The following is a 16,888-nucleotide window of genomic DNA, read 5'->3' as shown; positions in this document are numbered from 1 at the left end:
TGCACAGTTTGATAACATTTTGGGCATAATTCCAGATTGCTCTCCAGAATGGTTGGATTCTTTCACAACTCCACCAACAATGCATCAGTGTCCCAGTTTTCCCACATCCCCTCCAACATTCATCATTATTTGTTCCTGTCATCTTAGCCAATCTGACAGGTGTGTAGTGATATCTCAGAGTTGTCTTAATTTGCATTTCTCTGATCAGTAGAGATTTGGAACACTCTTTCATATGACTGGAAATAGTTTCAGTTTCATCATCTGAAAATTGTCTGTTCATATTCTTTGACCATTTATCAACTGGAGAATGGCTTGATTTCTTATAAATTAGATTCAATTCTCTGTATATTTTCGAGATGAGCCCTTTATCAGAACCTTTAACTGTAAAAATATTTTCCCAATTTGTTACTTCCCTTCTAATCTTGTTTGCATTAGTTTTGTTTGTGCAAAAGCTTTTTAGTTTGATGTAATCAAAATTTTTTATTTTGTGATCAATAATGATCTCTAGTTCTCCTTTGATCACAAATTCCTTCCTCTTCCACAAGTCTGAGCGGTAAACTATCCTATGTTCCTCTAATTTATTTATGATCTCGTTCTTTATGCCTAAATCATGGACCCATTTTGATCTTATCTTAGTATGTGGTGTTAAGTGTGGGTCCATAAGTGGCAAACTATTTCAACGTCTCTGCCAAGAAAATCCCAAATGGAGTCACAAAGAGTTGGACAAGAATGAAAAATGACTATACAACAGCAGAGCTGAAACAGGTAAAAATTTTCTTATTCCAGATCACACAGAAAAAAAAAAAATGACAATGCCAGAAATGGAAGCCAGGTCACCTAACTTCAAATCCAGTGCTTTTCTCCCCATCTATTTTCTGTATATATATATATATATATATATATATATATATATATATATATATATATATATATATATATATATATATATATATATATGTGTGTGTGTGTGTGTATATATATATATATATACACATATATATGTATATATGTGTATATATATATATATGTATATATAGCTTGTTTGTACATATCTGTTTGCTTGTTGTCGACCTCTATTCGATTATAAACTCCTTGAAGGAAGGGACTAGTTCTCACCTTTTGTGTATGTGTGTGTGTGTGTGTGTGTGTGTGTGTGTGTGTGTGTGTATTCCCTAGAGCTCAGCACAGTGCCTGGCACATAGCAGACATTTAAGAAATGTTTATTGACTCACTGACAAAATATATACAAAATAATTTGGAAGGAAGGACACTAATGGTTGAGGGGAATCAGGAAAGACTTCGTGCAGGAAATAGTTGTTGGGCTGCATTTTAAAATAAGAAAGGGATTTCATAGGATGTTGCACAGTCTGAAGGCATGGAGAGAGGCGATAAAAAGTCATTTATGAGCTCCAGAGGAGGGGATAGCTAGCAGAGATATTGGAGTGGTTTGCCATCCCACCTAGCTCATTTTGCAGATGAGAAAACTGACATAAACAGGGTTAAATAACTTGCCCAGGATCACACAGCTAGTGAGTGTCTGAGGTTGCATTTGAATTCCAGTCTTTCTGACTTCAAGCCCATCACATTATTCACTGTGCCAACAAGATGCCTTATCACTATAGGTCCATTACACTAGCAACACCAGGTTTATTTCATTTTATTCCTTCAATATTCATTAGCAAGGAGACTGATGGGAAGTACATTTTTTCTTAGCTAGAAAGAAGAACTGAAAGACCACAGGAGGCAGAAGCTTCACCAAGCAGGAAAACTATGGGGAACATTTGCTTTCCCCAGAGAGAATAGACAAGCCAGAATCACATTAATAATGGCCCAATGGCAGGGCCTTTGTCTGGCTCACTGACCCACTTAAAGGAGTGATCTATCTGAAAAAAATATATATATATTCATTGCCTGGATGTGACTGTTTCTTATGGAGTTCATTAATAATGGTCAATTTCTTTTTCTAAAATGGGTCTATTTTAAATAATTTATTTCCTCCTCTGTTAATCTGGGCAATCTATATTTTTGTATTTTATCTATATTTTGTATTTTATTTTGAGTATTCATCCATTTCACTTAGATTATCAGATTTGCTGCCATACAGTTGGACAAAGTAGCTCCTAATTATTGCTTTAATTTCCTCTTCATTTGTGTTAAATTCATCCTTTCCATTTTTGATACTAGCAATTTGATTTTCTTCTTCTGAATTGAGTGTTGTCTAGTGAAGTTATTCCCTCTCCCCTTTTGGCTCAAAACTGCCAAACTGTCTTCATTACCTTTGGGCGTTTTCTGTTCTACTTAAATTTTGTTTATTTACAAACTCTGCTTTTATGAGGCGGGTTGTCTCCCATTAAAAATATACTGACTTTGTTGCATTCTAAGTGTTTAATGTACTGGAGTTGACCACACAAAGAAGGGAAGGTCAAAAGAGAACCTGAAACCATTTGTCTGATATTTAACTGTGAAACTGAATTAAGTTCCCTTACTGATGTGAAAGGACATCAATGTCCAGTGGATTATTTCAGTATCGGAGACAGTTTATTAATTATTAATTATCATTCCATTAGCATTCAACATAACTAAAAAAAATAAATTAACTAAATATATTATAATTATGCATCTTGATAAGCTTAATTGTAAATCACTGTTAAAAACATCAGCAATAAAATGTTACTTATCCTTGTTATTACTGTTTTTTAGTCACTTTTCAGTCACGTCCAATTCTTCATGATGCCATTTGGAATTTTCTCAGTAAAGATACTGTAATAAGTTGCCATTTTCTTCTCCAGCTCAGTTTACAGATGAGGAAACTGAGGCAAACAGAATTAAGTGACTTGCACAGAGTCATACAATTAGGAAGTATCTAAAGCCAGATTTGAACTCAAGATGAGTCTTTTTAACTCCAGGCCCAGAGCTCTGCCCACTACTCCACCTAGCTACTCTGTCACATTTACTACCTCTTTCAAATGCCAACATATATATTCAGTATTCCACAGATTATCATGTTCAGCAAATCATTAATGTCAGTTTGCTTCCACAACAGAAGTCCTGTACTAAATCTCTACTATTTATTCTAGCCATATGCTTTCATCAAAAGCCCCAAAAGACTTTTGTTATGTCTGGGAAGACTAGTACTCATCAGAAAAACCCACAGGCTTTGTACACCTAGTTATCTCCCCCATACTTCCTAACAGTCATTAACACAGCTTTCCTTAATCTGCCAAAGAAAATCAAACTTCAGGAAATAGACTTGTTTTCTTACCATAGATATTGGTAAAAGTAGAATTGGTCAGATCATGAGTTTCTTAAATAGTCTCTGAGGTCTTTAATGTGTGATGCATTCTAGATCTTCCTGTCACTTTTACAACTTGCTAGACCACTCAAAATATAAGGGTACTGAATATGATCTTTCTACCTGAATTTTAGAACAGACTGGACTATTGGCATGATTCCTGTGTATGATTGGATTACAAAGCCATTCCCTGATGTCCACTTTGCCAATATAATGTACTTCAATATTTTTTTCACTAACAAAAAGGCAATTCCCTTCAGTTAGATTTAGAACGAATTCAATAAAACATTCCAGTGAGATCCAAGTTTCATCTTCAATTTGTATCTATCACAATCTAAGTGACAGATACTCCACACAAATTTGAAGTATAGGAACCCAATGGACAAATTTATCACAATTTATCATTCTCTCTCTTCTCTGTTCCCATGTTCTTTCCTTCATTTCCTAATCTTCTGCCACTATTGATTTCTTGTAGATCAATTTCTCTGGTATATTATTTCCATTATGGGGAGGATTTCTGGAAAAGAAATTACAAAGTTTTGATGTAACTGATTTGTTACATCATCTCCCCCCCCCCAAAAAAAAGTGCACCCTGGTATTAGTAGGTTCAATGTAAAAACATACTTTAGGGCCTCCAATTACTTACTTCAATATATTTTTAGAGATCCTTTTTTCACCAGTATGGTTGTCTCTTTCATTCAGAAAGACTGATATCCTTGCATGTGTCAGTAGATCATTTTAAAGATGTTTTGTCCCAAAATGTTTATCACTTGCTCATTAACCTTAAGATAAGTCTATTTGAATTTCATAAGGCTGTCATTGTTCTGAATCCATCAAAGATTGTGATTCATTTACATGAACTACAAGAAAAATCAAGGGGCAGAGCCAAGATGGCAGAGAGGACACACACTTCATTCTGAGCTCTCTTACTACCCTCACATAAATTATGAAATTCAGTTTCTGAAATAGTGCTAGACTGATAGAATTCACGAATATTGGGAGTACAGCAAATTACCAGCAGAATATAATTTCCAAGATCACCAGAAAAGGTCTGTTTTGATAGCCACAAGCACAGGAGGAGGCTAAGTGCAGAGAGGGAAGTAGAGCACAGCAGCCAGCACATGCTGAGCAGATGGGGGTGGAGTGCAGTCTCCATGCTATGGAAAATCTATGGGGAGGACTCTACCATAGTTGGCTACTCTGCCCTGGTTACAAGCCAGTAGATCAACAGAGATGTTATAAAACATCCAACACAAGTACCTCAAAAGTCTCACAAGACCTGGCCACACCCACCCAGCACAGGGAGTAACTCAACATGATCCCAGCACACCCAATGTCACTTCCTAGTCTGTAAAGGAAGCTTGGAATCTCCTTGCCCTAAAAGAAGATCCTGACATTTTTTTTTAAAAATGAGTTAAAAGTCAAAGCAAGCTCTAATTATAGATACCTTCTATAGTGACAGGGAACAGATTTCAAACCCTGAGGAGACTAAAAGCAGATGTCTCCAGATGAATCCCCAAAGGGCAATATGATCTGGTCCCCATCATACAAAGCTCTCCTAGAAGAAATTTAAAAGGCTCTTAAAAGAGATCTAAAAGAAGAATGGGGAAAGGAAAGGAAAGCTTTTCAAGAGGGTCTGGATAAGGGATATAACTCATTAAAAGATACAGTGGAAAAAAGAAAACATTTCCCTGAAAAACAGAATTTGTGAACTGGAAAAGGTAAAGAACTCAGGAAAACAGAATTTGTGAATTGGAAAAAGAAAATAACTCCTTAAAAAAATTTGGTGAAATGGAAAAAAAATTCATAGAAGAAAACAACTCATTTAAAAACTCAATTGGACAAATACAAAAAGAAATAAAAAAAACTAAATGAAGAAAATAATTCATTAAAAATCAGAAATGAACAAATGGAAATGAATGACTTGAGGAAACATCAAGAATCAGTCAAGCAAAACCAAAAAAATGAAAAAAAAAATAGAAAAAAAATGTTAAATACCTACTTGGGAAAATAAAAGACCTGGAAAGTAGATCTAGGAGAGATAATTTAAGGATTATTGGACTCTCTGAAAATCATGATGAAAAAAAAGAGCCTAGACATTATTTTTCAGGAAATCATCAAAGAGAATTGCCCAGATGTTATAGAATCAGAAAATAAAATATCCATTGAAAGAATTCATCAAACATCTACTGAAAGAGACCCCAATAATCTAAACATAAAGAATGAGATTATAAATAAACTAGAAGAACATAGAATAGTTTACCTCTCAGACCTGTGGAGGAGGAAGGAATTTGTGACCAAAGAAGAACTAGAGATCATTATTGATCACAAAATAGATAATTTTGATTATATTAAGTTAAAAAAAGTTTTTGCACAAACAAAACTAATGCAAATAAGATGATAAGAGAAGCATTAAACTGGGAAAACACTTTTACATTCAAAGGCTCTGATAAAGGCCTCATTTCCAAATTATATAGAAAGTTGACTCAAATTTATAAGAAATCAAGCCATTCTCCAATTGAAAAATAGTGAAAGGATATGAACAGACAATTTTCAGATGAAGAAATGGAAACTATCTCTAGTCATATGAAAGAGTGTTCCAAATCACTATTGATCAGAAAAATGTAAATTAAGACAACTGAGATACCACTACACACCTGTCAGATTGGCTAAGATGACAGGAAAAGATAATGATAAATGTTGGATGGGATGTGAGAAAACTGGGACACTGATACATTGTTGGTGGAACTGTGAATGGATCCAACCATTTTGGAGAGCAATTTGGAATTATGCTCAAAAAGTTATCAAACTATGTAAACCCTTTGACCCAGTAGTGTTTGTACTGGGCTTATATCCCAAAGAGATTTTAAAGAAGGGAAAAGGACCCCCATGTGCAAAAATGTTTGTGGCAGTCCTCTTTGTAAGTGGCTAAAAACTGGAACCTGAGTGGATGTCCCTCAATTAGAGAATGGCTGAATAAATTGTGGTATCTTAATGTTATGGAATATTATTGTTCTGTAAGAAATGACCAACAGGAAGACTTCAGAGAGGCCTGGAGAGACTTACATGAGTTGATGCTAAGTGAAATGAGCAGAAATGAGCAGAATGAGCAGGAGATCATTATACACAGCAACAACAAAATTATACAATGATCAATTCTAATGGATGTGACTCTCTTCAACAATGAGATGATTCAAACTAGTTCCAATTCAAACTAGTTCCAATTGTTTAATAATGAAGAAAGTTAGCTACATCCAGGGAGAGAACTATGGGAAATGAGTGTGGACCACAACATAGCATTTCCACACTTTCTATGATGGTTTGCTTGGAACAGGAGGTTTTGCAAGGGTCAATGTTGAAAAATTACCTATGCATATGTTTTGTAAATAAAAAGCTATGATAAAAACATTTTTAAAAAAGAAAGACCATCTATCTGTATGCCATGAGAAGGCATCAAATAGTCTCAAAATCTCAGAATTTGAAAATTAGAAGAAAACTTTAATAACCAGTTCAATCAACACATGAACGAATCCACATTGTTAAATACCCAACAAGTGGCTGTCAGGCCTTTGTTTGAAGACCTCCTGAGAAAAGACACTACCCCATCTCAAGACAGCTCATTACAATTTTGGATCTCTCTACTTGTCAGTTGACATCAAACCTAAACTAGATTCTTTTCCTTTTTTTAATAATAGCTTTTTATTTTCAAAATACATGTAAAGATAGTTTTTAACAGACCTTCACAAAATCTTGTATTCCAAAATTGTTCCCCCCCATCCCATCCCCTAGATAGCAAATAATCCAATGTGGGTTAAACATGTGCAATTCTTCTAAACATATTTCCACATTTGCCATACTTCACAAGAAAAATCATATCAAAAAAGAGAAAGAAAACCCCCCAAAAGGTGAAAATATTATGTTATAATCCATTTTCAGTTCACATAGTCCTCTTTATGGATGCAGATGGCTCTTTCCATAACATCTATTGGAATTGGCTTGAATCACAACATGTTGACAAAAACCAAGTCTGTCATAATTGATCAGTACATAATCTTGTTATTACTGTATACAATATTTTCTTTGTTCTGCTCACTTCATTTAGCATTAATTCATGTAAGTCTCTCCAGGCCTTACTGAAATCATTCTGCTGATCATTTCTTATAAAGTAATAACATTCCATAACATTCATATACCCTAACTTATTCAGCCATTCTCCAAATGATGGGCATCCATTCAATTTCCAGTTCTTTGCCACTACAAAAAGGATTGCTACAAACATTTTTGCATATGTGGGTTCTTTTCCCTTTTTTAATGATATCTTTGGGATAAAGACCTAATTGATACTCTACTGGATCAAAGGGTATGCACAGTTTGAAAGCCTTTTGGGCATGGTTCCAAATTGCTCTCCAGAATGGTTGGATCAGTTCATAATTCCACATACAATGTATTAGTATTCTGGTTTCCCAACATTTCCTCCAATGTTTATCATTATTTTTTTCCTGTCATCTTAGGCAATCTGAAAGATATGTAGTAGTACATCAGAGTTGTCTTAATTTCCATTTCTTTAACCAACAGTGATTTAAAACATTTTTCATATGACTAGAAATTACTTTAATTTCTTCATCAGAAAATTGCTTGTTCATATCCTTTGACCACTTATCAATTGGAGAATGGCTTGATTTCTTACAAATTTGAGTCAATTCTCTATATATTTTAGAAATCAGCCCTTTATTAGAGCTTTTGTATATAAATTTTTTTTCTCCAGTTTTTTGCTTCCCTTCTAATCTTGGCTGCCTATTTGTACAAAATGTTGGCTGTTTGTTTCTACAAAAACTTTTTAATTTAATATAATCAAAATTATTCATTTTGCATTTCATAATGTTCTATAGTTCTTTGGCTAAAAATTTACTGGCTTCTTTTCAACTTTAAACTTTGCCCCAATCCTACCATGTGGGGCCATGTGGAACAAATCTAGCCCTTCAGGGTCAACCTTCAGATGTGAGAAGACAGCTTTCAAATCCCCCTATTCCCAAGTCAGTATTCATTGAAATTAACAAAAATCAATGAGAGATAACATGATACCATGAATACAGAGCCAGCCTCAAAGTGACAAAGCCTTGGCTCTCATACTGCCTTTGACACACTGTGTGATCCTGAGCAATCTCTGCTGGGTTCTAAGATTCTAAATTGCAAAATGGCTGTCTGTCTGCATTGGGCAAAGAGTATTTCTTCACTGGAGTTCTTTCTACTGATGAAATCATAGCTCTAGACTAAATTTTTGTTTAAACTTTCAAATAATAAATGTGTTCTGTATTTTTGCCTTCAATTTTATATGAATGTCAAGACTTGGTTTTCCTCAGTTTTGGGCTCAATAAACAATGACAGAAGAAATTAGGCCACCTTATTTCCAAGGTTAAATATTTCTGCCTTCAAATGATTGTGGAATGACACAACACAAATATTTCATAAAGCATAATCATCTCATTTTAAAATATCTTACTTCACATTTTCTGAAGACTCATGTGAAGATATCAATCTAATCTAATCATCTCTAAACCATCAATAAATCCATGGAACCTTTTAAACCATATTTGTGAGAAAAATTTCCATAAGATATTTTATTCACTTCAGGCCAAGCTAACCCAAGCTGCCTTCATGTTGGCACACAGAACACTATTAGCCATTCGATTTCCACTTATGTGACATTTCTACAGTGCAAAGTCGATTTGAAATGACACAAAGAAAGCAGATATAAGGTTTTCAGTCTTCAAAGGGAAAAAGTTGGGTGATGTGGAGGGTGCAGCATATGAATAGATTTCCATCAGCAGTCTCCTGCCGATACTGTAAAGAAAACCAAAGGCTCATGGGGGTTGAAATGGAATTAGTCCTCAGCTCTCAGAGTGATTTGTTATACAATGCAAAGGTCTCTTTGTTGAGCCTTCACTGGGTCTCTAAATGTCTCTCTCCCACAGAGTCTGTCCCAGATGGTTCTATACTGAATGAAGGTATCCAAGTGGAAGACAGCTTGCCACTTTTTAAAAGTGCTGGCTGGCAAACCAAGCGACAGTATGTTCAATTTTAGTGTTCATAATACCAGAAATCTGAGCAGAATGGCATATTTGCAAGTGAGGGGAAAATGAATGCTAAAAACAGGATGGATGAGTAAAAGAGAAAATAGAGGATGCAGATAACTGTAAGAGTGACTGCATAAGTATATGCAAAGAGAACCAATATGGTAACTGAGAATGAGAACAGAAATTGGGAGAAAAACACCCAAAATGAAAACAAAAAGGCAAATAACAGGCAGAACACCTGTTTTTTTTTAATTGATATATTTTGTTTTTACATAATCTTTACTTCCAAAAATATCACCACCTGTATATGTTGCTATGAATTTCTTTTTCCCAGGATATTTTTTTTATTTAAATAATTAAGATAAGAATTTGTTTATCTAGGCTTAGACAATTTTTAACTAGCTAAATAGAACTGAAAAGCACTATAATACAGTGAGTAGTTGGCCCTAAAATCAGGAAGACTTAAGTGCATATTTCAATTCTGATAATGTGTGATTTTAAGCCTATTAATGACTTCTTTCAGTCTGTTTCCTCAACAATACAATCGGAATGATATCCTGAGCAAGTTATTTAATATTTCAATGCCTTGCACAACTCTCCAAGAGTGCATTTTTTTTGTACATAATAGATCCCTAAAAATTCTTTGCTGCATTACTTTTAATTGACTGTAACAATGGGTTAATAAAATAAAAAAAATAATTTACCAAACACACCCACAACCAAGTTTGACTTTATATGTAGTGTTCCATAGCTGGAGAGAAAAAAAGAGAAAGGGAGTCCATTTTCTTGACTTATCATGGGGACCAAACTTCTTGATCATTTTGATTTCAGAATACTCAGGGCTTTTTGGTGATGGTGACATTCTTTTCATTTACATTGTTGATAATGATTGGGAACATTGTTTTTCCCTGGTTCTGTTTATTTCACTCTTTATCAGTTGGTATAAAGCTTCTACAGTACTATCTTTTTGTTTCTTTTTGCATCTCCAGGGCACCCAGGCCCTGGCACATGATAGACACTTAATAATTGTTTATTGATAGGTTGATTCCCATGCTTCTTGAATTCATCATCTTGAATGATCATTTTCTATAGTGCAGTGATAGTATTCTTATTCTCTTACTATCAACTGTTTAGTCATTCCTTAAATGATGGGAATCTACTTTATTTCTTGACTATCACCAAAAAAAAAAGAAAAAGTAGATAACTAAACTTTTAAATGATTAATTTTAAGTGATTTAAGTGATTAAGGGAACACTCAGAAGAAATGAGAATTCTGGTGTATGCAGTTGGCAATATGAAATGCTGACTGTTTCACATTTTCTGATGCTATTTATCATTCATGTTCATAATTTATTGTCTAATTAGGCATTTTATATACATAATCATTTAATAAATTTTATTCTGCTTCTAATGAGGCTGACATTCAGTATCAAGGACTTTAGAAATCATGTACATAAAGAGGTTGAAGGTATTGATTCCTCCCTAGTTCAAGAAAGAATTTCCTTAATTCATCTCCAAATCCTGAATTTCAATCACTTTGAGATCAGATAAAATGGTCAGTAAAAATATTAATTTAGTTCTAGAAGAATCTTCAGAGATCCTCTAGATAAGTTGATTTTAGAAAATAAGCCCACTCAATGAATCAGAGACTTGTATTAACTATTATAGTAGTGGAGAGAAAATGTTTTTATAAGTTTAAACAAGAGGGTAAAACTCTGATTCCTGGAAATCAATGAAGTGCAGTCTTCTGGTCACTTGGAAAAATAGTTTCAGCATTATAATGAAATACTTATAATGTGATTCTAAACATAGAATCAACAAAACACATGAATTTATGCCCAGGTTCCCCTGAGCCTGCCCAGTTTGTCTAAGATAGAGCTCTCTATATGTCCTCTACCAAAGGATGAGAACTTCCTTTGATTGGCTGCTTGGTTCTATAACACTACTGAGACTAAATTATTTCTTTTTTTTTTTTTTGTACTGTATTTTTTTAACATGGACACCATGGATTGAATTGGTGATATCAGACAGAAAGTTTTTTATGTGTTCCCTCTCTTTTAATCTAACTACAAGAAGTGAGCTGGGGGGTGGAGGAATAGGGGTGATATTTGTTTCTTTTCTGTGTTTTTTGTTCAGGTGCCAAAAGCAATTCCTATGGGACCCAGAAGTTCTAGCTATGGCAATCTTGAAACCAGAATTCCAGGTGGGATTATAGCCAGCCTGGAAAGGAAGCCCAGAGAAACCAAGGTGCCTGGGAGTCAAACCTCTAAGGGAGCTTTAAACTTGGAAATGAGACTGTGTTCCATGGAAAAAAGAGATAAACTCTAAACCTAACTCACTTCCCCTCCCCAGAGATTAAAGTGATACAAAGAAGAAGGTGGATTATGCCTCCCATGAATTAGGGGAATAAGTTTATATTTTTGAGATTATGGCTTCTGAAGTTAATATTCTTGGGTAAAAATTAATTTCTTAGGGACTAATGGAACTGGGATACCAGGATCACTTCTTAATCATCAGTGGGGAGCTAATATATACATGTATTGAGAAACTAAACCCTCCCAAATTTCCTTAAAAGATGTGAGATAACCCTGGGAGAGGAATGAAATGTAAACTACCTGCCCTTCAAAATATGGGGGCCAGAATGGTTTGTGTTCCATATGGGATACTTATCATGCTCATGATGAGCATAAGCAAAGAGACTACCAGGGAGATGATTATAATTTAGGAGCCACTGATGCAGTGATAGAAAACTCCTTGCAAGCTAAACATGTACCTTGATATAAATATCAATAAATGATGTCAATAAAAAGGTAGTGATGGGGGTGGATCCTGAAACTCTCTTCTGATAGAGACCCACCCTTCAGGGCAGTTAAGTGGTCTCATTCAGTTAGAGATCTGGCCAGAGATGGGGTCACACCCTCATTGAGTTGAAGATTAGTATGGGACCACTCCCAGTAATTTAGACTTCTAAGGTAAGTGCTCACTTTTCTATTTGAGATCTAACCCTGGGCAATGACAACATTGAAGGAATCCCTTTCAATTTTGAATGCAAGCCCAAGCCTCAGATGGCAAAGAAAAGACAATTCTGAACCCCAAATCTTTGAAGAAGTCCAAAACAGGATTGTGCTTTGCCAAGAAGTTCTCTTCTTGCCCACTGGGAAGATATTCTCTTCTCAGTGTCAACCTTTGTTATTTCTCTGACAGGACCTTACCCACTGAAAAGTCTGTCTTCCTAGAAAAGCTGGCTTCTCAGTGCCAACAATAAATCTCTTTTACCATACAGACTTTTGGGGTTTGCAAATTCTTTCATTGCACCTCATCAATAGCATAGGGATGGACAACAACAAAAAAAGAATTGTCAAAAAATATTGTAGAGGACTCATCAGTGACAGCGTGATGTAGTGTTCTCTGATACTTATTAAATGTGCAACCGTGTGCTAGGCTAAGACTCAGTTCTTTCATATGCAAAATAAGAGGGTAGGACCTGATGGATTCTTTGAATTCTAATCTATTATAAAATTAAAGAAACCAATACAGTTTAGGCCACTCAGAAGCTTCACAATTATCTATGGGAATATTTTAAGAAAAAAATCACAAAGTGTTGGACATGATGAATGAGGAACAAAATCTGAAAAATAAAATTGACTATACTCCAATCTGACCTATTTAAACAAGCTATGATATGAAAAATGGGAAATGGATAAAGGATAAACTCATGGACACAAACTCTCAAAATTCCCTATACATATTTAATTGACATAAAAATAATTACATAATAAGAAGGTCAAAAGAACCCAGAAATCAGACTAGCCAGAAAATATTTTATTTTCTTGCCTGGCATAAGAGTAGATTAGGTGAGAGCAATACTAGTTTAAACATAAACTCGTGTAAATCATTAGTGAGAGAAAATAAAGGAAGATCAAAAATAGTATTGCTTATAGAATTATGAAAAGCAATAAAATAGAAAAATAAGGTTACAGAAAATTTGCCATGAGATCCAATTAAGCCAGATTAAAAAAAAAATGACAAGGGAAGGAGAACAATTCAATTCAATATAATTCAATCAACAATTTATGGACTAATATAGACTTAAAAGGACTGCTATGTAGTTTTGAAGAATTACAATGAGGCACTGAAATAGTATATAACTTGTTCAGAGTATTATCCTCATTTAATGGATAAGGAAACTGCAGCTGAAAAAGATTGTTTGACTGACCCAGAAGCCCACATTCATGTGTGCCAAAGTTTCTAATGCTAAAGTCAGCTTTCTATTCACTATATCACATTGCCTCTTGTTTCTGTTTAGATAATTTTTAAAAAGTAGTACAACTACTCAGAGTTGACTTAGATCAAAAAAGTTATATATTATTTAATTTTTTTTAAATTAACTTAGGGAAAAGAAATTCATACCAACACATATAAAATTTTAATAGACATTAAGCCTCATGCTTTTCCTTTTTCTATTTATTCAGCCTAAAATAAGACATGTTTCTTGTATCTTATTTCCTAGGTCTGAAAGAAATTTTAAGATCAAGTCTAGGCCCTTAGTCTAAGAAAAGCACATATGATTTTTTCAAAATCTGTTTTCCTTACTTTAAAAAGTCCCCAAAGAAAAATATTACCTGGCCTCCTCAGGTAACATAGACCAATCAAAATGTTTCAAAGTTAATCCTAATGAGTAATCAAAATCTTTTCTGATATTCTTTTAGTCCATCCATCTCAATAAACACATCAAGACCACCACCATGTTTTGCTAAAGAATAAGTCCAGCACTGGAAATGCTTTATACTTTCCATACTATGGCTAAAATGAATTTTAACTCTGACAGGGCTTTAATTTTGAAACCTCTGAGACATAGAATGATGTATTAAAAATTGAAAACGAGTTGAAAAGTCAATTATTCCAATCTCCCCATTTTACATTTAAGACAACCCAGCAATTGAGAGGTTTACCCAAAGTTCATGGATAGTAACTAGAAAGAGATTTTAAACCCAGAGAGCAACCCAGGTTTCTTTCCACAAAACCATCAGGCTGGGCAATTAAGATTTCTTGGTGTATTTTGGAGATATCTTGAGGGGAGAAGTATTCTTTCATGTGTAAATTATTTATAAATCAGATGTTCATTACTGGTGAAACACTATAAAGCCCTCAGTCAAGACAATTCTATTTTCTGGCAAATCCTTCCAATGGGCTTTGTTGGTTTCCAAACAAACTAAGGACATTCAATGGAAACAATTGGCTTTTATCATCACTTAAATATTTCACTCAATGCCTCACCCATAAACCTTGAAGAGGTTGTTTTCAAGATGATGTTAAATCTGGAATCCCAGAGCTAGCTTTGAATGTCATCTTCCTAATAGAAAAGAATTGTTGACAGAACTCTGAGAATACTTGAAATCAACAAATCTTCATCAACTGTAATCACTGGAAGCCAAGCCATTGTCTTAACTGCTGTCACTGCTGGCAAAGTCATTTGTTGATACTCAGTGTCTTTGCCTGAAATGGTAAAACACAGTTAAAATAGCATAATCTCTCTTAAAGATTGGCTTCAAAAATCTTACCCCAAAAAGCTGTCTTGCACTACGTATCTACTGTAAGTGTCAATGTACCTGAGATTTTTATGTGACCAACCATCCTTAGCACTTTCAGGATTAAGGAAGTACTCTGAAGTCAAAGAAATTTTTCTGGAGGAAATGGTCATGAGTCCTTCTTTTTAACGGTATTAATGGATTATGAGTCAAATGTGGAGCCTCCACCATGCTAGGCACTGTACTAAGTCTTGGATATATAAACACAAAAGCAAAAAAGCAAAGTATATCTTTCAGAAACATAACTTCTTTTGTCCTAGCATCAGAAAATAACTGTGTAAGGTAGTTGGCAAGACTATTTTTGCATTATTTCTAAGTTACCCAATTTTTGTAAGGCCAGTCCTTACCAGCATTCTTTCAAGCACATATTAGGATACATTTTTCTAAATGTTTTCATCTTATGGGTAAAATTAGACCAAATATTTGGGGGTTTTTTAATCATTACAAAATCTTTGCAGATGTGTGTATATTTTTAAGAATTAGAACTGAAAGGAACTTTAGAGCTCATTTAGACCAATGGCAAAATAAATGGATCTGTTTCAAATGGAAACAGATCACTGCCCCTACATGGTATTTTGACTTAGAAAACCACAAATATACATTATCTCTATTGAATTATGTTCTTCTTTATTTTGCTATATATTTCTCAATGACATTTTAATCTGATTAGGTAAGCAGTTTTGACATCTCTGGTCTAATCCAATTTCATTATTTTATAGATAAGTAAACTGAGCACCAAGGAGAAAAAGTGACTAGATGATTCAGCTTAGGTTAGGGCTCTAACCTGGATAGAGGTACGGTTCTAACCTGGCAGTGAATCCAGTGCAATTTTTACTCTCTGCCCAGCAAAAGTGATATCTACTACCTATATACTACTTATCTAAATTAGCTCTCATTTGTACTTTTCTCTCAGGTACCTATAAAACCCAAGGAATACTTAAAAGTGAAGAATCTGAGATGTGAAAAGAATACTGGACTTAGAATTAAAAGTCCTGGATTAATTTAACTCCTAAGCCCATTTCTTCACTTACAAACTACAGAAGTCAGATATTTATAGTACCTACATCACAATTAGGTTGGTAGGAACAAAGTCATAAGATCATAGCAATAATAGGATCACAAGATGACTGAGGTGGCATAATGGAAAAACCACCAGACCAAAAGTAAGAAAGAACTTTGGTGTGTGAGCCTGGGAAAGTCACAGTCTCTCTCTACCTCAGTTTTCTCATCTTTAAAATGGAGATAAGAATAGCACTTATATCCCTGAGTAATTGTGAGATAACATTTGTAAAGTGTTTTGCAAATGTTAAAGTGCTATATAAATGCTAGAAATTATTATTATAATAGAGTAAAACTTAGATGGGACCATAGAGATAATCCACTTTAACATCCTTGTTTTAGGAAACTGAGACACCGGAGCAGCTTGGTACTATGGAACAAAAAAATTTCAACCAAGAGTTAAAGGACCTGAAATTGGTTGCTGGCTCTGCCACTTACCTTACAATGACCTTAGGCAATGTAATACCTCCTTGTCATAGTCTCCTCATGTGTAAAATGAGGAAATTAGATTAGATTATCTTTGGGATCCCTTCCAGCCTTAGAGGTATAATTCTACATTCAAAGGAATGCAGGTAATATTTGGAATGGGAACTATTACTACATTTCTACTCATTGCATATGGATATTGTAATATCTCCTTTGGACTACTTCCTCAACTAACAATCATACTAGTGGACTGAGCCCCAAAAGGACAATTGAATTCTACATCCTCTGGATTCTCTAGGTGCTACGTGCTAGCATCCATAAGCCTTCATCAGAATGTATCTCATTAACATCAACCAGCCAGACTTCAACTATCTTTTAGAAAAGATCAGTTACTAAAATAGTGTAGTAAGAATAATCAAGGGGAAAAAAAAACATTCCTCCCAGAGATT

At 34.5% G+C, this 16,888-nt stretch overlaps 1 long non-coding RNA gene across 1 annotated transcript in view; it reads right to left on the bottom strand.

The window, feature by feature from the left end:
* Positions 1–3,591: 3,591 nt before the first annotated feature.
* LOC141545865 (uncharacterized) overlaps positions 3,592–16,888 on the bottom strand; it is a 55,888-nt gene continuing 42,591 nt past the window's right edge. The window contains exon 4 of the long non-coding RNA XR_012483163.1: positions 3,592–3,809. This is a non-coding gene — a long non-coding RNA (uncharacterized LOC141545865). The remainder of the gene's footprint in view (positions 3,810–16,888) is intronic.

Source organism: Sminthopsis crassicaudata, chromosome 6 (genome assembly GCF_048593235.1).
Source record: "Sminthopsis crassicaudata isolate SCR6 chromosome 6, ASM4859323v1, whole genome shotgun sequence".
NCBI classification, from domain to species: domain Eukaryota; kingdom Metazoa; phylum Chordata; class Mammalia; order Dasyuromorphia; family Dasyuridae; genus Sminthopsis; species Sminthopsis crassicaudata.
Note: the sequence above shows the minus strand (reverse complement) of the source record. Positions and strands in the feature narration are given on the sequence as shown.